The following is a 22,777-nucleotide window of genomic DNA, read 5'->3' as shown; positions in this document are numbered from 1 at the left end:
TCCTAGCCAGAACAATGCTCATTACACATCAAAGTAATTCATTATCTATGAAGCTGTTCAATAGATCCTGAGAGGTTAGATACTGTTAAAAAAATACACTGTGATTCCAGCCTCCTCATTGGAGCAGGAAGGTGGTGCCACTGACATCATTAAAGTGCACCCAATTAGCAGCCACTGAGGTCAAAGCCCCATGTGTGGTCCTGCCTGTGTCATCATTGTGCACTGACATGGGGTCACCATCCACACTCATTGCCCTGCCAGCTGTCTCCACTCACTGCACCACCCTCTATCTCTGTCCCCTCTTCCACTCCTGGTGCTTCACTGCTTCCCTCTAATTTGTCACCTCAGTCTTGGGTCAGGACAGAGTGAAGGGTCAGGCATAGAGTCACAGACATATAAAGCACAGAAACAGGCACTTCTGTCCAACTCACTCATGCCAACCAGGATTTCAGAACCGATCAAATCCTACTTGCCCACCTTTGGTCCATATCCTCTAAACATTTCCAACACATGACACAGTCAAAGGTCAGGACAGGGTGAGGACTCAGAGACAGTGAAGGGTCAGGAGACAGTGAGGGGTCATGGGAATAGAGTCAATAATAAGGAGGCACAATTTTAATAAGGAGGTTTAGAGAGGTTTTGAGGAAACATTTTTTCACTCAGAGGTTGGTGCGAGTTTGGAATGCACTATCTGGGAAAGTAGTTCAGGCAAGAAAGCACACAACCTTTCAAAGGGACTTGGGTAAGAAATTCATAACATTCAAGGCTATGGGCCTAGTCTGGGGAAATGGGATGAGAGTTGATTTAGTGTAGCTTTGCTGATATCGACTTGATAGGCCAAAGGATCTTTCCTGCATTGTCTGATTGCATGGGCCTGGCGAGAGAGTGGAGGGCCGGGGAGAGAGTGAGCAACTGGGAGAGAGCGAGAGGCCGGGGAGAGTGCAAGGGACCGGGGATAGTGAGAGAGGCGCTGGGAGAGAGTGAAGGACCAGGGAGAGAGAGTGAGGGGCCAGGGGGAGATAGTTAGGGACCAGGGAGAGAGAGAGAGAGGGGCCGAGGAGAGAGCGAGGGGCCGGGGATAGAGAGTGAGGGGCCGGGGGTAGAGAGTGATGGGCTGGGGGGAGAGAATGGGGGGCCGCGGAGAGAGCGAGAGGCTGGGGAGACAGTGAGGGGCCGGGTGGAGAGAGTGAGGGTCCGGGGGGAGAGAGTGAGGGGCCGGGTGGAGAGAGTGAGGAGCCGGGGGAGAGCGAAGGGCTGGGAGGGAGAGAGTGAGGGGCTGGGTAGAGAGTGAGGGGCTGGTGGGAGAGAGAACGAGGGGCTGGGAGAGAGTGAGGGGCCAGGGGGGGAAGAGAGTGAGGGGCCGGGGGGGAGAGAGTGAGGGGTGGGGGAGAGAGAGTGAGGGGCCGGGGAGAGAGAGTGAGGGGCAGGGAAAGAGAGTGAGGGGCCGGGGGGAGAGAGTGAGGGGCCGGGGAGTGAGAGTGAGGGGCCGGGGGAGAGCGTGAGCGGCCGGGGGGAGAGAGTGAGGGGCCGGGGGGAGAGAGTGAGGGGCCGAGGAGAGAGAGTGAGGGGCCGGGAGGGGGGGAAGAGAGAGGGGCCAGAGGGAGTGAGAGTGGGGCTAGGGAGAGAGAGTGAGGGGCAGGGAAAGAGAGTGAGGGGCTGGGGGGGAGAGAGTGAGGGGCCGGGGGTAGAGAGCGAGGGGCCGGGAGGAGAGAGTGGGGAGCCAGGGAGTGAAAGTGAGGGGCCGGGGGTAGAGAGCGAGGGGTCGGGAAAGAGAGTGAGGGGCCGGGCGAGTGAGTGAGGGGCCGTGGAGAGAGTGAGGGGCCGGGGAGTGAGAGCAAGGGTCTGGGAGAGAGTGAGGTGCCGGGGGGAGAGAGTGAGGGGCCAGGGAGAGAGAGTGAGGGGCCGGGGGAGAGAGTGAGGGGCCCGGGGAGAGAGCAAGGGGCTGGGAGAGAATGAGAGGTCCGGGAGGAGAGTGAGGGGTACTTTAGTGAGACACCTCTGCATTGCTCTGAGTTGACAATGGTCCTGTTCTTTATTGCAAAAAGCTATCAGCAGTGTCAAAGGCAATGAGGTGATAACACTCTTCAAGGGCACATGGAGTGAGCGTGTTTCCTGCAGCAGCTGCACCTACAAATGCAGCCAAAAACAAGAAGCTTTCTTTTTCAGTTAGATCTTTGAATGAAAATGAGAGCTCAATTTTAATCCTATATTTTCCACATTTAAAGCCTCTATATCATTTCCATCGACCTGAAGCCCAGCATTTTTACCCTGAGGTCTGCACCCCCAACAATGCAGCCCTCCTCATGGATTACACTGCAGTACGGGCCTTGATTGAAATTTCAGGGACAAGGTTCAGAATTCAGCTCTGCAGCTTTGTCACTCAAACATAGCCAAACAGTAACTGCTGGCCTGCCAGGGACACCCACTTCCAATAAACAACGTTTAAAAATGCCAATAACAAATTAATTCATAATGTAAATAGGGCACCAGTTTGACAAGGCTTGAAACAAATAGTCACCAAAGACCCAGGGAGCTTCTCTCGTTAGAGAGAGACAGACAACTGCTGCTGGTTTAACCTGAGGGTCTCCACATCCCAGGCAAGGGAAGAGGTTGACCTTAACGTAATTCAGAGGTTGAGCTCAATGCATGGTGACCTTAACCGGTGTGAGAATTGAACCCACACTGTTGACATTACTCTGTGTCACAAGCAAGCGTTCCTGCCAACTGACCCCTGTGTGTGTGTGTCTCGCTCTCTCTCTCTCTCTCTCTCTGAAGTCAGAACTGCTTTTACCCATTTAACATTTTCTGAGCATATTGCTAGTTAATAAGGTGGAGCTCTGTGATGCCTATGTCTTTAACTCTGAGTTAGAAACTTTCTTGGAATGTTACAGACAGAGTGCCCATTGGCAGTTTCAACTTTTTGGGCAACTCCCACACATTACATGGCAACTTCTGCTAGACCCTGACATGGTGTGAATGATTTCCAACCATCCACGGACCCAGTGATCTGAACCAATGTTTCAAGGCCCTCCCTTGGACACAGACAAACGCAAACTGACTTAGGACTCAATTTTAACCCATTCAAAATTCAGAGTCGCGAGTGTGTTGCTGGGAAAGCACAGCAGGTCAGGCAGCATCCGAGAAGCAGGAGAATCGAGGTTTCGGGCATAAGCCCTTCATCATTCTCCTGCTCCTCGGATGCTGCCTGACCTGCTGTGCTCTCCCAGCAACACACTCTCCACTCTGACCTCCATCACCTGCAGTCCTCACTTTTTCCTATTCAAAATTCACCCTTTTACAGAGTTAAAATTGGATAGACTTTTTTTTGGGTTTTTACTTCCCAATTTGGAAACATTTTCTCTTCATCTGCATTATCAATTCCTTTTGATATTTTTGAATACCCCATTCAGTCATCAGAGGCAGATATGTATATAAGAAAAAGGTACCCAGTTACATTTACACATGAGCACCACCCCTCTCTACCATCGTCTGCTGAAATCGAATTTCTCTTCAAACATTGATGCATGGTTGATTTATTTTATTTCTAATTCTTAGATCTGTGTGTACTTGGTGATCTGTAAACCACCTGAGTAAACCTCCTTCTGCCAGAAAAAACCTACTCCATTAGAAACTGATAGGTATTGGCTGCCAGAGATTCATTCACCTGGAATAAGGCAGGTCTAGGGAGAGCCCTGGGAGCTGGCTGAACTCCCACTGACACGTTCTCATTGGGAGGAATCAAGCATGCTACAGCTGAGATTCCTGGATCGACAGTTAGTTTCATGTTTGGGATTACTGCCAACTCTCACAGTTACCCAACAATTCCAGCGGCTAAACCCTGGAGACCAGCCACAGGGTCGAGCCTTATGCCAAAGGGCAGGCCAACTGTTGAAAACTGAGCAAGCTCCAAAACGCAATACCTGGCATTACATCAAGCTAATGCTCGGAAACAGGCCAGTCGTCAATCTGATCTATGCTAGTCCTTGTGCTGCATTCAAACCTCTTCTCAAAAAAATTCATCTCAGCCTGTTAGCATCTTCTACTGTTCCATTTTCCCCTCTTGTCTCTGTCCATGTTTCTCTTGATTGCTTTTATGTCATTCATCAACAAGCAGTCCTTGTGGTAGTGATCTCCCCACTATTAACACTCTTGACACATGGACATATCGTTGTTATTCATTATTAGATTTATTTTATATATCCTTTAGCTTTGACCTCCCAATTTGGAAATACTTTCTCTTCATCTACTGTACTAATTCCTTTTGGTAATTTTAAATATCTCAGTCAGAGTAGTGTTGTCTTTAATAGTTCAATCTTTTCAAAAAACCACAGCCTCAGTTCTAATATTATCCTTGCAAATTGCTTTGCACATCCTCCAGTGCCTTGCCAACTCTCTCTGTAATGTAATTACCACAATTCTGCTCTGTGCTCCAAGTGATATCTAAGCAACATTCTAGACAGGTTTAACAAAACAGCTACTCAATAGTTAACAGATATCTCAGTTCTAATCCATTCATATGGAAATATGGGCTATAATGTGATTTTTTAAAAACTAAGTATTGCTGAGACCATCGCGGAATTTCATTATATTTTCCAATTTTTGATTTGGAACTGTGAGCTGAAGTTATGAATTGAACTTTGAACTTCAACAGCAGCTGTTTGTAAAAAATGAGAGGAGACAAACTGATGTTTGTGTACAGAAACTGGCCTGGAAAGATAATTGTCAGTGAATTGTTGTTTTAAGAATATTGCAGACGTTTCAGCACCAGGACATGTTATACTCAAGGTCTGGCAGCCATTTGAGCATTGCATTGATCTATCAAGCCAACTGCAAATGTATTGAAAAAAAGAAACCATAGATTGATCCCGTACTGACTGGGGCAGAAGGCTATGTACTGGGAAGCTGAGTTTGAGTTTCACTCTCTGTCTCTCTCTCTCTCTCTCTCACATACACATTATATGTTTAGTTAAAGAATTATTGAATGTTCTGAGAAATGAATTCCAGTTTGTAAGAAATAAGTGTGTATTTCTTGATGCCTGTTGGAACCTATTCACATTGATATGACTTTGGAATTCAAGCAAGATGCAATTCCAGTGACTTGGAGATAGTAAGGACTGCAGATGCTGGATGTCAGAGCCGATAAAATGTTGAGCTGGAAAGGCAGAGCAGGTCAGGCAGCATTGGAGGAGCAGGGGAATTGAAGTTTCGGATCAGGATCCTTCAACAGGACTTGGCTGATGAAGAGTCCTGCCCAAAACATCGCTTTCCCAGCTCCTTTGATGCTGCCTGCCCTGCTGTGTCTTTCCTGCTCCACAACTCATCAAAGATACAATTCCATGTCCCTGTAATACAATGCATCATTCAAGGATTCTGTAGAGACTTGGCACTCATTGTTGAAATGGCATTTGAGAGAGAGAGATTGGGATCACAATCAGACAAGATTGGGTTTAAATCATAGACAATAGTTAGATTATCTTGTATTTTTTAGCTTTATTCTGCTAAAGTTACAGTATTAATAATAGATTGTTAATTTCTTTTTAAGTTATAAGGTTGGTATTTTTAATGTCTGATTAGGAACAATTGAGCACATTTTAGGGTCATTGAATGTTTTAATTTCACAATGTTGTGAATCTAGTGTTAGTGCGTCTGATTTATCATGGCTTACTATTCCTGTGTCATAACAATATCTATATCAGGATACTTTTAATAGGTTTTTCTTAGATTTCCAGAAGGTTAATTCACTCAGTAAACAGCAGTGCAGCAACTGAGTCATGAATTCACAGTAATGGGTTGCAATCTGATTGAGAAATTCAGAGGAAATGGGAAGTTGAGTGGTTCAATCTATTAGCTAAATTCCACGATTAAACCACAACTCTGAAATTGATTTCCTTGAACCACTGACCCAGGAATTGTGATGTCAGTTTTGGGGATTTATCAAGAGATCTCCAATTGATTATAAGTTCATTTTCAGCAAATATGAGGATTAGGTTAGGCAGTGAGTCAACAATGGGTGAAAGCGAAATGCTGCAGATGCTGGAAATTAGATTAGATTAGATTAGACTTACAGTGTGGAAACAGGCCCTTCGGCCCAACAAGTCCACACCGACCCGCCGAAGCGCAACCCACCCATACCCCTACATTTATCCCTTACCTAACACTACGGGCAATTTAGCATGGCCAATTCACCTGACCCGCACATCTTTGGACTGTGGGAGGAAACCGGAGCACCCGGAAGAAACCCACGCAGACACGGGGAGAACGTGCAAACTCCACACAGTCAGTCGCCTGAGTCGGGAATTGAACCCGGGTCTACAGGCGCTGTGAGGCAGCAGTGCTAACCACTGTGCCACCGTGCCGCCCACAAATCTGAACCAGACTTCAGAGCAGGTCTGTGAAGGAACAGTCCTCCATCCTGTTGCTGGGCACACATCCCAGTGTGACTGTGCAATTGTCCCCAGTCAGCACACAGTCAGCAAATCTGAAATAAAAACTAGAAACTCAATAGGTCTGACAGTATCTGTGGAGAGAGAGGAACAGAGTTAATGTTTTGGTTAACTCCTTCAGATCCCTCCTTCAGAACTTTGGAACTGCTGGAGGAGAAAGTGATTGGAAGTGTTAGCTCTGTTGATCTCCTCATCGATGTTCCAAAACCTGCTGCAAATTCCGAACACTTTCCATCTTTTCCTTCTTAGTAAAGAATTAATGCTGCACATACAAAGAAAGGGTGTCGACATTTCGAAATGGTTCATAGTTTTGGTGCCCACCTTCAAAGTAATTACCATGTGCTGACTGGGGACAATTGCACAGTCACACTGGGATGTGTGCCCAGCAACAGGATGGAGGACTGTTCCTTCACAGACCTGCTCTGAAGTCTGGTGCAGGACCAAAGGTTCTCGATACTGTGGGAAGCACTGGACTGAAAGAACCAGCAATGCCCTTTCAACACAATTCAAAAGACCAAGCCTGTGTAGACCAGTGCTGGTACAAACCCGTGATAGAACTCCTGTCTCTGATCAGGTTACAAAACATGGAAAAGCAAGTAATTTCTCACACTTGCATTAGGTGGTGTCTCTGCACAACATGGCACATTGTTTAACAAGGTAGAGGTAGTATAAAAGGTAGAGGTAGTGTTACTTGGTATCTAAGCTTGTACTGTATCTATCCTGGGAGGTGTTCGATGGGGATAGTATAGAAGGAGCTTTACTCTGCATCTAATCTCATACAGTCCCTGTCCTGAGAGTGTTTGATGGGGATAGTGTAGAGGGAGATTTACTCTGTATTCAATCCTATGCTAACCCTGCTGTGGGAATGTTTGAAAGGGACAGTATAGAGGGAGCTTTGCTCTGTATCTAACCTTGTACAGTCCCTGTCCTGGAAGTGTTTGATGGGGACAGTGTAGAGGGAAATTTGCTCTGTACCTAACTCCGAGGAGTGGTGGGACAGTATAACAACCCTCTTCCTTTAATCAAAATGAGGTGAGATGTTTTGCGGTTCAGGAGCCTGCATTTGACTGACTACACAACTGACTTTTAAATACGGTATTGGTAATAGGGATTCTGGGATATCCTGACAGTGGAGCGTATGTCTAGTGATGCTGAATGGGGGAATTGGGCTGGTATCAGAAGACAGGACCACCACATGGATGAGGTACACAGTTAATGTGATAGATTCGGGAAATCACATGAACAAACGAACCAAGACCTCAATGGAGTCAAACTCCACATGAAAATGAGAGTGTTTCCTGGTAAAATTCAGCCCTCAGTAGTGATCCAGTCAAGTCCCTTCAGACTCTTGTATATTTCAATGAAATCCCATTTCATTCTCCCAAATTCCTGTGAATATATATCTAATTTATTCAGCCTCTCATTTTCAGATAAAACCTTTATCCCAGAAACCAATCTCGTGAATACAATTCCTGATCTCTTCTATCATGAATTGAGTTGAGTCTTGGAACTGTTTAGAGCCTTTTTCATTGAATACACTACAGGGTATCTGATTTCTTATAATTTACTGTTTAAATCATATCCTACATGTTTTATATTCAATACAGAAAATCACAAATGTGTCCACACATCATCTCCCATATTCAGAAGACAGACTAGTGAATGTCAGGATTAATTTAGCTCAATCTGTCCTTCAACAATCTCTCAGCTGTATAAAATGAATTCATCCCCCAGCCTCCTGTCACTATGCATTTATATTTCCTGTCACCGAACTGGATGCTAACTATGGTATACTGCCCCAGAAACGCAAGCTACCATTGCAAAGGTTGTCTATTTTTAGTGTTCACTTGCTTTTCCCCTTATTTCAATGCCTTTCCTGTTATCCCTGTGTCGGTCTTGCTCTGATCTAACTGTCTTGGTGCCTCTTTCGCTCACATATGGGACTCATTCAGAGTGGATTGGGTTCATTCATCAACAGAAGAACCATTTGTGTCTCACAAGTGTCAGACAATGAAGCAGTTCAAGAAGGCAGCTCACCACCATCAAAGACAATTAGAAATGGACAGTAAACGCTGCCCGAGTCAGTGCTGTGCAAAGTCCTTGAATAAGTCAAAAAAAAAAGATGCATGTGATAGGAAGTTAAAATAATAATCATATCTTGGAGCAGAAGGGTAATATTATTAATAATGGTGACAATAGACATATAGGACTCTGTAAAAAGAAAAGCGATTCACTAATTTGATTTCGGGACTGGTACAATTTGGTTGATGCATGACTCCAAACTCTGGAAAAGGCAGAATCATCCATTTTATCCACGAGGGACATAGATAAGCTGCATGGCTGGCCTGAGAGGTAGCAAATGGAGTTTAATGTGGAAAAGTGAGAGGTGATTCACTTTGGAAGGAGCAACAAGTCAGACAAGAGGGGAATGTCCCATTACCTTGATGACTTGTGCCTTGTAGATGGTGGACAGGCTTTTGGAAGTCAGGAGATGAGTTACTCGCCGCAGGATTCTTAATCTCTGACCTGTTCTTAAAACAGAGAACATGGAACATTCCAGCGCAGTACAGGCCCTTCAGCCCTCGATGTTGCGCCGACCTGTGAAACCAATCTGAAGCCCATTTCTAACCTACACTATTCCATTTTCATCCATATATTTATCCAATGACCATTTAAATGCCCTTGACGTTGGTGAGTCTACTACTGTTGCAAGCAGTGTGTTCCACACCCCTACTAATCACTTTGTAAAGAAACTACCTCTGACATCTGTCCTATATCTATCACCCCTCAATTTAAAGCTGTGTCCCCTTATGCTCGCCATCACCATCCAAGGAAAACGGTTGTCATTGTCCACCTTATCTAATCCTCTGATAATCTTGTATGTCTCAATTAAATCACCTTCAATTTTCTCTCTAATGAAAACAGCCTCATGTCCCTCAGCCTTTCCTCATAAGACCTTCCCTCCATACGAGGCAACATCCTAGTAAATCACCTCTTAACCCTTTCCAAAGTTTCTCCATCCTTCCTGTAGGTGCAGTGACCAGACTGAACACAATACTTCAAGTGCGGCCGCACCAGAGTTTTGTACAGCTGCAGCTTGACCTCATGGCTCCGAAACTCAATCCCTCTACTAATAAAAGCTTATATACCGTACACCTTCTTAACAACCCTATCAACCTGGGTGGCAACTTTCAGGGATCTATATACATGGACATTGAGGTCTCTCTGCTCATCCACACTATCAAGAATCTTACCATTAGTCCAGCACTCTGCATTCCTGTTACTCCTTCCAAAGTGAATCACCTCACACTTGTCTGCATTAAACTCCATTTGCCACCTTTCAGCCCAGCTCTGCAGCTTATCTATGTCTCTACAACATCCTTCAGCACTATCCACAACTGTATTGACGTTAGTGTCATCTGCAAATTTACTAACCCATCCTTCTCCGCCCTCATCCAGATCATGTATAAAAATGACAAACAGCAGTGGGCCCAAAACAGATCCTTGCGGCACACCACTAGCAACTGAACTCCAGGATGAATATTTCCCATCAACCACCACCCTCTGTCTTCTTTCAGCTAGCCAATTTCTGATCCAAGCCACTAAATCACCCTTAATCCCATGCCTCCGTATTTTGTGCAATAGCCTACCATGGGGAACCTTATCAAACACCTTACTGAGGTCCATATACACCACATCAACCACTTTACCCTCATCTACCTGTTTGGTCACCTCCTCAAAGAACTTCAGGTTTGTGAGGCACAACCTATTCTTCACAAAATTGTGTTGACTATCCCTAATCAACTTATTCCTTTCTAGATTATTATAAATCTTATCTCTTAAAATCTTTTCCAACGCTTTACCCATAACTGAAGTAAGGCTCACTGGTCTATAATTACCAGGATTGTCTCTACTCCCCTTCTTGAACAAGGGAACAACATCCTCCAGTCTTCTGGCACTATTCCTGTAGACAATGATGACATAACGATCAAAGCCAAAGGCTCTGCAATCTCCTCTCTGGCTTCCCAGAGAATCCTAGGATAAATCCCATTCAGCACAGGGCGCTTATCTATTTTTGCACTTTCCAGAATTGCTAAAACCTTCTCCATGTGAACTATAATCCCATCTAGTCTAGTAACCTATATCTCAATATTCTCCTTGATAACATTATCTTATTCCAATGTGAATACTGGTGAAAAATATTCATTTACTGCTTTCCCCATCTCCCAGGGCTCCACACACAACTTCCCACTATTATCCTTGATTGGCTCCAATCTTACTCTAGTCATTCTTTTATTCCTGAAATACTACAGAAAGTTTTAGGGTTTTCCTTGATCCTATCTGCCAATGACGTCTCATGTCCCCTCCTGGCTCTACCGAGCTCTCGCTTTAGGTCTTTCCTGGCTAACTTGTAACTCTCAAGCGCTTTAACTGAGTCTTCATGTCTCAACCTAACATAAGTCTTCTTCTTCCATTTCACAATATACAACTTCTTTAGTAAACCACAGCTCCCTTTCTCAACCACTTCCTCCTGCCTGACAGTTACATACTTATCAAGGACAAGCAATAGCTGTTCCTTGAATAAACTCCACATTTCAATTGTGCAAAATTGTAGACATTGTGTCTATATGGCTTGTCTAGTTTATATTCCTGTCAATGATAACCACCAGGATGTTGCTAGTGGGAGATTCAATGCAGTTACACCATTGAATGTCAAGGGGTAGTGGTTAGATTGTTTCTCATAGGAGATGGTCGCAAATGTTACTTGCCACTTGTCAGCCCAAACTTGTATATCATCTAGACCTTGTTACATTTGAACACGGATTGCTTCAGTATCTGAGGAGTCATGAATGGTAGTGAACATTGTGCAATCATCAATGAACATTCCCACTTCTGACCTTATGATGGAGGGAAGGCCACTGATGAACCAGCTGAAGATGGCTGAGACTAAATCACTGAGAAACCCTTGCAGAGATGTCTTGGAGCTGAGATGACCTCGATCACCTTCCTTTGTGCCATGTTTGATTTTGACCAGTGCAGTTTTCCCCCTGATTCCCATTGACTCCAGTTTTGATCAGGCTCCTTGGTACCGAGTGTGGGAGGGCACACCTGTAGCTGTGCCAGGCAATGGTTAAAATGAGGTGAGAACCTCATGATACCATCTCACTGACTTGGTAAACAGAGAAAGCAGCATGCGATAGACAGAGCTCGGTCAACCCAAAACCAATCGCTCGTGCTGACTTGGACATACACTGCTCTTCCTTCATCATCACTGGGTCAAAATACTGATCTTGAGAGTCTTTTTGTAGGGAATTGCTGGAAAACCAAGGTGTGCAGGTGGAGTTGATACAGATCTGACTGTTGGACAGAACAGGCTGAATGGATTGAAGGACATCCTCCACTTTCTAAATTTCTGTTGTGTTTCTCCTTCTCTCTGGACTCATCCATATCAGCATTCCTCAGAGTGTGGCTGGTCCTGGTCTGTGTTTGGCTCAGTTTTATTATGTTTGTGTTTCACTGATTTTACCTCCGCACTGAAAAGAAAACGACTTGACGTAAGGGCCATTATTGTGCTGATCTGAAAAGACCCACAGTGTTCCTGTTTATGGTAATGATCAGGAGGTCAGCTCCATGTTATAGGGACTGCACTATGAAGAACAGATGTCTTTATTTCTCTGATGAATTGACAGAGTGCACTGTTGATGTAAAATCTTCAAGTTTGGTATATTCAATTTGATTTTGAGCTTTAGTCGAAGGTTTATTATTTTACTGTTAATGAAAAGCCTTGTAATTAATTTACGAACAAATTAGTTCATTGCTCTGTTCTAGGTATAATCTGTTTCTTTCTTCTTTTATAATGAAGGTTTTGAGGTAAACCTCTCCTGTTCCGTTCAACATAATCCATATTTAAAGTCGATCTAACAGGACGGAGATTTGTAAACATGTTAATCTGAAAGCAGACAGATTAGAAATGATTACGGTGCCAGGTTTTGGCCAAACCCTTATGTCTGAATTTGTTTCACATCTGTTGTTAAGTCTGAATTCTAATCGTCACATTCCCGTTAGAAGTGGTAGTGGTATTATTGCTGAATTATTTATTCAGAGACCAAGTGATGTTTTGCAGACCTGGTTCAAATACTGCCACAGCAGATGGTAGAAGTTGGATTTAATAGCAAATTTGGAATTAAAGTCTAATGATGACCATGAAACTGTTGCTAATTGTTAGGGAAAACCCATCTGGCTTACTGTTCTTTAGGAAGGAAACTGACACCTGCATGGTTCTGTTACCTGTGTTACCTGTGTGGCTGTGCTACCTGTATTACCTGTGTGATTGTGTTAGCTATGTGGTTGTGCTACCTGTGTTACGTGTGTGATTCTGTTATCTATTGCCCCTGCATGGTTGTGTTACCTGTGCTACCTGTGTGTTTGTGTTACCTATATTACTTGCATGGTTGTGTTACCTGCATGATTGTGTTACCTGTGTTACCTGCATGATTGTGTTATCTGTGTTATCTGTGTGATTGTGTTATCTGTGTGGTTGTGTTACCTGTGTGGTTGTGTTACCTGCGTGATTGTGTTACCTGTGTGTTTGTGTTACCTGTGTTCCCTGCATGGTTTTTTTTACCTGTGTGGTTGTGTTACCTGCGTGATTGTGTTACCTGTGTGATTGTGTTATCTGTGTGGTTGGGTTACCTGTGTTACCTGTGTGATTGTGTTACCTGTGTGTTTGTGTTAGCTGTGTTACCTGCGTGGGTGTGTTACCAGTGTGATTGTGTTAGCTGTTTGGTTGTGTTACCTGTGTTGCCTGTGTGGTTGTGTTACCTGTGTGATTGTGTTACCTGTGTAACCTGCATGGTTGTGTTACCTGTGTGGTTGTGTTACCTGTGTGATTGTGTTATCTGTGTTACCTGTGTGATTGTATTACCTGTATTACCTGCATGGTTGTGTCACCTGTGTTACCTATGTGGTTGTGTTACCTGTGCTACCTGTGTGATTATAGAGTCATAGAGATGTGCAGCATGGAAACAGACCCTTTGGTCCAACCCGTCCATACCGACCAGATATCCCAACCCAATCTAGTCCCACCTGCCAGTACCCGGCCATTTTCTCTCCAAACTCTTCCTATTCAGATACCCATCCAAGTGCCTCTTAAATGTTGCAATTGTACCAGCCTCCACCACTTCCTCTGGCAGTTCATTACGTACATGTACCACCCTCTGTGTGAAAAAGTTGCCCCTTAGGTGTCTTTTATATCTTTCCCCTCTCACTCTAAATCTATGCCCTCTAGTTCTGGACTCCCCAACCCCAGGGAAAAGACGTTGTCTATTTATCCTATCCATGCCCCTCATAATTTTGTATATCTCTATAAGGTGACCCCTCAGCCTCCGACCCTCCAGGGAAAACAGCCCCAGCCTGTTCAGCCTCTCCCAATAGCTCAAATCCTCCAACCTTGGCAACATCCTTGTAAATCTTTTCTGAACCCTTTCAAATTTCACAACATCTTTCCGATAGGAAGGAGACCAGAACTGTACGCAATATTCCAACAGTGGCCTAACCAATGTCCTGTACAGCCGCAACATGACCTCCCAACTCCTGTACTCAATACTCTGACCAATAAAGGAAAGCATACCAAACACCTTCTTCACTATCCTATCTACCTGCGACTCCACTTTCAAGGAGCTATGAACTTGCACTCCAAAGTCTCTTTGTTCAGCAACACTCCCTATGACCTTACCATTAAGTGTATAAGTCCTGCTAAGATTTGCATTCTCAAAATGCAGCACCTCACATTTATCTGAATTAAACTCCATTTGCCACTTCTCAGCCCATTGGCCCATCTGGTCAAGATCCTGTTGTAATCAGAGGTAACCCTCTTCGCTATCCACTACACCTCCAATTTTTGTGTCATCTGCAAACTTACTAACTGTACCTCTTATGCTCACATCCAAATCATTTATATAGATGACAAAAAGTAGAGGACCCAGCGCCGATCCTTGTGGCACTCCACTGGTCACAGGCCTCCAGTCTGAAAAACAACCCTCCACCACCACCCTCTCTCTTTGAGCCAGTTCTGTATCCAAATGGCTAGTTCTCCCCGTATTCCGTGAGATCTAACCTTGCTACCCAGTTTCACATGGGTAACCTTGTTGAATGCCTTACTGAAGTCCATATAGGTCATTGCTCTGCCTTCATCAATCCTCTTTGTTACTTCCTCAAAAAACTCAATCAAGTTTGTGGGACATGATTTCCCACGCACAAAGCCACGCCGACTATCCCTAATCAGTCCTTGCCTTTCCAAATACATGTACATTCTATCCCTCAGGATTCCCTCCAACAACTTGCCCACCACCGATGCCAGGCTCACTGGTCTATAGTTCCCTGGCTTGTCTTTACCGCCCTTCTTAAACAGTGGCACTACGTTTGCCAACCTCCAGTCTTCCGGCACCTCACCTGTGACTATCGATGATACAAATATCTCAGCAAGAGGCCCAGCAATCACTCCTCTAACTTCCCACAGAGTTCTAGGGTACAGCTAGAACTCCTAAGGATTTATCCATCTTTATCCGTTTCAAGACAGCCAGCACTTCCTCCTCTGTAATCTGAACATTTTTCAAGATGTCACCATCTATTTCGTTACATTCTATATCTTCCATATCCTTTTCCACAGTAAATACTGATGCAAAATACTCAATTAGTATGACACCCATTTTCTGCGGCTCCACACAAAGGTCGCCTTGCTGATCTTTGAGGGGCCCTATTCTCTCCCTCGTTACCCTTTTGTCCTTAATGTATTTGTAAAAACTCTTTGGATTCTCCTTAACTTTATTTGTCAAAGCTATCTCCCCTTTTTGCCCTCCTGATTTCCCTCTTAAGTATACTCCTACTGCCTTTATACTCTTCTAAGGATTCACTTGATCTATCCTGTCTAGACCTTACATATGCTTCCTTCTTTTTCTTAACCAAACCCTCAAATTCTTTAATCATCCAGCATTCCCTATACCTACCAGCTTTCCTTTCACCCTGACAGGAATATACTTTCTCTGGATTCTCGTTACCTCATTTCTGAAGGCTTCCCATTTTCCAGGCATTCCTTTGCCTGTGAGCATCTGTACCCAATCAGTTTTGAAAGTTCTTGCCTAATACCGTCAAAATTTGGCCTTTCTCCAATTTAGAACTTCAACTTTTAGATCTGGTTTATCCTTTTCCATCACTATTTTAAAACGAATAGAATTATGGTCGCTGGCCCCAAAGTGCTCCCCCACTGACACCTCAGTCACCTGCCCTGCCTTATTTCCCAAGAGTAGGTCAAGTTTTGCACCTTCTCTGGTAGGTACATCCACATACTGAATCAGAAAATTGTTTTGTACACACTTAACAAATTCCTCTCCATCTAAACCCTTAATACTATGGCAGTCCCAGTCTATGTTTGGAAAGTTAAAATCCCCTACCATAGCCACCCTATTATTCTTACAGATAGCTGAGCTCTCCTTACAAGTTTGTTTCTCAATTTCCCTCTGACTATTAGGGGGTCTATAATGCAATCCCAATAATGTGATCATCCCTTTTTTATTTCTCAGTTCCACCCAAATAACTTCCCTGGATGTATTTCTGGGAATATCCTCCCTCAGCACAGCTGTAATGTTATCCCTTATCAAAAATGCCACTTCCTCCTCCTCTCTTGCCTCCCTTTCTATCCTTCCTTTAGCATTTGTATCCTGGAACATTAAGCTGCCAGTCCTGCCCATCCCTGAGCCATGTTTCCGTAATTGCTATGATATCCCAGTCCCATGTTCCTAACCATGCCCTGAGTTCATCTGCCTTCCCTGTTAGGCCCCTTGCATTGAAATAAATGCAGTTTAATTTATCAGTCCTACCTTGTTCTCTGCTTTGTCTCTGCCGGCCCTGACTGTCGAACTCTCTTCTGTTCTCAACTGTACCAGCCTCAGATAGATTTCTTTCCTCAGTATCTCCCTGGTTCCCACCCCCCCCCCCCCCCCACCTTACTAGTTTAAATCCTCCCAAGCAGTTCTAGCAAATCTCGCTGCCAGTATATTGGTCCCCTTCTAATTTAGGTGTAATCCGTCCTTCTCGTACACATCACTTCTACCCCAAAAGAGATTCCAATGACCAAAAAATGTGAATCCTTCTCCCATACACCAGCTCCTCAGCCATGCATTCATCTGCTCTATCCTCCTATTCCTGCCCTCACTAACCCGTAGCACCGGGAGTAATTCAGACATTACTACTCTCAAGGACCACTTTTTAAAATTCCTGCCTAACTCTCTGTAATCACTCTTCAAAATCTCAACCTTTTCCCTTCCTATGTCATTGATTCCAATATGGACAATGACCTCTTGCTGGCCTCTCTCCCCTTTGAGAACATTCTGCACCCTCTCTGAGACATCCTTGATCCTGGCACCAGGGAAGCAACACACCATTCTGCTTTTTTGCTGCTGGCCACAGAAACGTCTGTCTGTACCTCGGACTAGAGAATCCCCTAACACAATCGATCTCTTGGCACCTGATGTACCCCTTGTTGCATTAGAGCCAGTCTCAATACCAGAAACTTGGCTGTTCATGCTACATTCCCCTGTGAATCCATCACCCCCTACATTTTCCAAAAAACAGCATACCTGTTTGAAATGGGTATAGGCACAGACACTCCTGCACTAGCTGCCTACCTCTCTTACCCTTCCTGGAGCTAACCCATCTATGTGACTGTATCTGAGAATTTACCCCCTTCCTATAACTGCCATCCATTACATACTGTTGCTGTTGCAAACTCCTCATTGCATCTAACTGTCTCTCCAACCAATCCATTCAATCTGATAAGATTCACAACCAACAGCATCTATTGCAGATATAATCCGCAGTAACCCTTAAACTCTCTTTAAACTCCCACATCTGATAAAAGCACACATCACTCTACTAAAGATTTTTGCTCCTTTGCACTCTACAGACCCAGAAAATAAAACTGTTTTATTCCTCTACAAAACACTGCCCCAGGTTAACCTAATAGTTATGGCTTATATTTAAGTTTAATCAAGAAACATATTTCCAAAAACATATAATCAAGAAAGAACCCACTCTATCCACTACTGCAGACTTTCTGTAGGCTACTTAAAACAATTAACTTACTTGATTCTGTGCTGTGGACTTCATCCAAACAGTTTCTCCAAGATCGGTTGTGAATTTCACTGTTTGTTAATTTTCCCAGATGCACTCCGATGTCCAGCGATACATGAATTCAAACAGCAAAGGCGGTAACTGTGTAGGTTCACTGCTGTGTCAGTTTCTTTCTCTCTCTTTCTCTCTCCTGCACTGACCTCACCAAGAGAAAGCTTTGAGTGAAGGGAACATTTTCAGTTCTCCTACTTTCTCTCCACAGGAGGTGCCAGACCTGCTTAGTTTCTCCAGCACCTTCTGTTTTTGTGAGAGTAAATGCTGGCCTGGCCAGTGACTCCTGAATGAATACAAAACAAGAAGGATGCCCTTTATGCCCACTTAATTAGTTTATTTGAATTTTACTCACAGGATATGGGTGTCAGTGGCTGTGCCAGTATTTATTGCCCTTGAGAAGGTGGTAGCAGCTGCCTTCTTGAATCACTGCAGCCTGTGCAGCACAGACAGACCCACAATGTTGTCAGGGAGAGAGTTACACACTGTATCAGAAACAAAAACTGCAGTTACTGAAGAAACACAACATGCCTAGCAGCATCTATTGGAAGACTCTTTATAAGAGTCCCCAGACTCGAATGGTTAACTTTGCTTTCTTCCCGCAGTCTTTCCAGGAATTTCTGTTCTTTGTTTCAGACCTCCAGCATGCACAGTTCTTTGTTTTTTTATATAGCTTATACCATTATGGAACCTACACACTATTTATATTCATCCTAGTGTGTTCTTTCTAATCTACGTCAGTTCATTACTATTTCCATCTAAAATTATTATTAAATGGAAGTCACTTGAATTTCTGTATTTAAAGCACTTCACACAATCAATTCTGCCCTGGCATCCTCCTCCATTGTAGTTTACTTAACTATACTTTAATCCCCAAAGATAATCAAATAAAACGCCGAAGGATAAAGAAAGACTTGACATTTACATAATGCCTTAGGAGTTTGAAAGCACTTGACAGACGCAGGGAAACTTTGAAATGTGCACCTGAGCTTTCAGAAAGCCTTTGACAAAGTATCACATGAAAGGTTGCAATGTGACTTACGGGCATGTAGATAAAACTTGACAGTGGACAACAAATTCGCTGAAATAGAAGAACCCAGAGGCACAGATTTAGAGATTGGTGGATACGTTATTCCAGTGTTCCCGAGACTGGTGACTGACTGAGGAAACATTATCCCAGTGTTCCCAAGATTGGTGACTGACTGTGATTATTATCCCAGTGTTCCCGAGATTGGTGACTGACTGAGGAAACATTATCCCAGTGTTCCCGAGGTTAGTGACTGACCGAGATTATTATCCCAGTGTTCCCGAGGTTAGTGACTCACCAAGGATTATTATTCCAGTACTGGATAAAAGTAAATTACTGCGGATGCTGGAATCTGAAACCAAAAGAGAAAATGCTGGACAAAGGGTCAGTTAAACCCAAAACGTGAGCTCTTTTCTCTCCTTACAGATGCTGGCAGACCTGCTGAGATTTTCCAGCATTTTCTCTTTTGGTTATTATTCCAGTGTTCCTGAGATTGGTGACTGCCTGAGGATTATTATTCCAATGTTCCCGAGATTAGTGCTGGGCCTACAGCTCAATGAACACCTGGGATTCAGGAATTGCTGGGTGGGGCAGGTGGCGTCATCTCATGAAAAGTCCCTGCATGTTGACAATATTTACAAATTTCTGGGAATACGGTGGATAAAATTCTCCACAGACCGATGAGTTACATATTTCTGACAATGGGTGATTATTGTGAATTGCTCACATTCATCCTAGTAAGGCTGTGTTCTCACACTCACCTCTAATAGCAATGGGGAAGAAGCTGTTCTCACACTCACCTCTAATAGCAATGGGGAAGAAGCTGTTCTTCAATCTGTTGCATACACATACACATAGATTCAAGAATAGTTCCTTCCCTGCAGTTCCTAGATTTCTCAAATTTTAAATTTGTGCACCCTCTCTGCAGTTGTAACATTGTAATCTTTGCTCTGTTCTGTTACCCTGATTCACTTTGTGTGGTACAGTCTACCTGTACTGCACACAAAACAAAACTTTTCACTGTACCTAGATACATGTGACAACAATAAATTAAATCAAATCTTCACCTGGCCACATTTCACACACGCTTGTGCACATGGTGTTGGCCAATGCCCTCACACTCACTCCTGTGCAGGTCTGTGTCCTCTCACTTATCTGTGCGTGTGATTGAAGTTGCATTCTCACACTCGTCTCAACATGTGCAACTAAATCAAATGTTTTCTGTTGTACACGTACAATTATCTGGTTCGAACACAAAGATGAATCTGACAATCCTCCCTGAGTGATTTTCTTCTGCAGATTGTGGGGTCTACTGCAGAGTCAGGAAATCTGAGCAGGGGTCAGTGAGTGTAGTAGGAGATGAGGTGACACTGTGCAGTCAGTCCATGTTTCCCTGTTTCGTATTGTCCGGTCAGGGAGGCACAGTCCAACTCTCAACCTCAGCAAACGGTAAGAGGGCCTGCTGGTTATCTAGCTGCAACAAGCATGTTCAGTGCTCAGTCAGACTGAGCTGACAGCTTGGATAACATCAGCCGATCTGTTATGCTCACGGCAATCATTGACCTTGTGATAAAGTTGATGCTGCAAGGAAGGATCCTGATGGAATTCAGAAACATGTCAGTACCTCTCAGCAGAGACTGATCTACAGTCCTCCTTTTAAAATTAAAGGTCAATCCAGAATGTTTTGGGTCAGATTTTGCCAGAATGGGTCACCCTCACAATACACCCTCTGGTGAGGTAAATCTGCTTGTGCCTGTTTGCATTTGTAAATTATTTTGCTTCATAACTTGTTGGAAATATGAGAACACACTCACATAACAGCACAATACAAGCCTACAGTATATTTCCTATGGTGGCTCAGTGGTTAGCACTGTATCTTCACAGTACCAGGGAGCTGGGTTTGATTCCACCCCTGGATGGCTGTCTGTGTGGAGGTTGCACGTTCTCCTTTGTCTGTATGGGTTTCCTCCCATAGTCCAAAGGTGTGTGGGCAGGAGCCAATTACTGCTGATGCTGGGATCTCCATTGAAAACAAAAAGTGCTGGAGATTATACCATCCGCAGAGAGAGCACTAAAGGTTTGAGTCCAGGGGAAGAGTCATCTTACGTCAAAATGTTGTTTTGCAGATAACATGAATTGGCTTGAAGAGTCCCCTGCCCAAAACGTCGATTTTCTTGCTCCTCGGATGCTACCTGACCTGCTGTGCTCTTCCAGTGCCACACTTTTCAATCTGACTCTCCTGTGTCAGCAGCCCTTCCTTTCTCGTACGTGCTAAACTGCCAATAATGTCCAGGGATGTGCCGACTAAGTGGATTGGCCATGGGAAATGCACAGTTACAGGGATAGGGCAGGCGGATGTTTTGCGGAGGCTCGGTGTGGACTCGATGGGCTGAATGGCCTGCTTTCTCGCTGTAGGGATTCTATGATTCCTTCAGCAATGAGCTTAAAAGAAAGGATCCCTGAACTGTGTGGGTCACTGTCTGAGCTGGGGGCTACAGGGTGAGATTTTGAGATTATGATTTCTGAGGCAGCAGTGGGCGAGCTCAGAGTGAGTTTTGATCGTTGCAAGGTTTGTGGTTTTGTTTGATGGATCTGGCTTAATCATAAACTCTCTACGCCCGGAGTGCTGTGTTTAAAATGACAAGTCTTTGATCTTTCAGAGCAAACTCCAGTAGCTTCAAACATCTGTACCTCCCACTTCCCCACTTTGCTGAATAGTTGACAGTGCTATCGTCTGTTCCTGTCAATGAACCATCTCACTGCCAACTCAACCGAGCATCTTTTAACCACCAACCCTCAACCAATGGTCAGTCTAAGGTCACATGGTGTCTAAGGCATCAAGGTGAGGTCACATCAGGAGATTTGTTTGAGAAACACTGATTTAAGGATGGAAAATAATCCAGGAATATTGGAGAAGGTAGCTGTGAATTAGAATCAGGTAGAGAAATAAATAGAACAAATGGTTTGTGGATTGGGAGAGAAAAACACAAAATGACGAGAAACTGGAAAGATTAAAATGCAAAGGTTTTAAATCTCCAAAACCAATTTACAACTCGAAATGTTGCAACTTCATGATGAGAGATTAACAGGCTCCCTGGCACCGGGATGACAAACAATGTTGGTGGTGGTGGTGGGGGGAGCCGCCATTACATTGATGGTGTGTTGTCTACTTTACCGATGATGGCAGAGACACCTGGGTGGCCCATTGCATCACCACTCACCTCTTCACCCGGCCACGTTTTACACACACTTGTGCACATGGTGTTGGCCAATGCCCTCACACTCACTCCTGTGTAGGCCTATGTCCTCTCACTTATCTGTGCGTGTGATTGAAGTTGAGTTCTCACACTCATCTCAACATGTGCACCTAAATCAAATGTTTTCTCTTGTACACGTAACATTGTCTGGTTCGAACACAAAGATGAATCTGACAATCCTCTTCTGCAGATTGTGGGGTCTACTGCAGAGTCAGGAAATCTGAGCAGGGGTCAGTGAGTGTAGTAGGAGGTGAGGTGACACTGTGCAGTCAGTCCATGTTTCCCTGTTTCGTATTGTCCGGTCAGGGAGGCACAGTCCAACTCTCGACCTCAGCAAACGGTAAGAGGGCCTGCTGGTTATCTAGCTGCAACAAGCATGTTCAGTGCTCAGTCAGACTGAGCTGACAGCTTGGATAACATCAGCCGATCTGTTATGCTCATGGCAATCATTGACCTTGTGATTTTATTTTTATTTTTCTCTGCTAACCCCCACGCTCCCGCCTAACTGCGGTAGTGCTTATTTTTCTCCAGCACCCATGGTGTGTGTGTGCAGGTGTGAGACACAGTGAGAGACACAAGGTGCACAAATCTTTATTCAATTTCCACCACCAGGAAGATAGGAAACACCCGAGTGGCCAGTGACAAGCAGTGCCCTTCACATCAAAGGGCAATGCTGTGTGACCTTGTCGTTTTATTTTGGGGCAATTGTAAAGTGGGACAATTGTGGTTTAAAGTAGCCAATTAAGGCTCACTTCATGGTTTTCTCTGATTGGCTGGTGACAGATTTGAAAAGTGTGGCGCTGGAAAAGCACAGCCAATCAGACATCATCCAAGGAGCAGGACTATCGATGCTTTGGGCATAAGCCCTTCCT

The sequence above is a fragment of the Hemiscyllium ocellatum genome, chromosome 29 (genome assembly GCF_020745735.1).
Source record: "Hemiscyllium ocellatum isolate sHemOce1 chromosome 29, sHemOce1.pat.X.cur, whole genome shotgun sequence".
In the NCBI taxonomy this organism is placed as follows: Eukaryota; Metazoa; Chordata; class Chondrichthyes; order Orectolobiformes; family Hemiscylliidae; genus Hemiscyllium; species Hemiscyllium ocellatum.
This window is presented reverse-complemented; position numbering follows the sequence as displayed.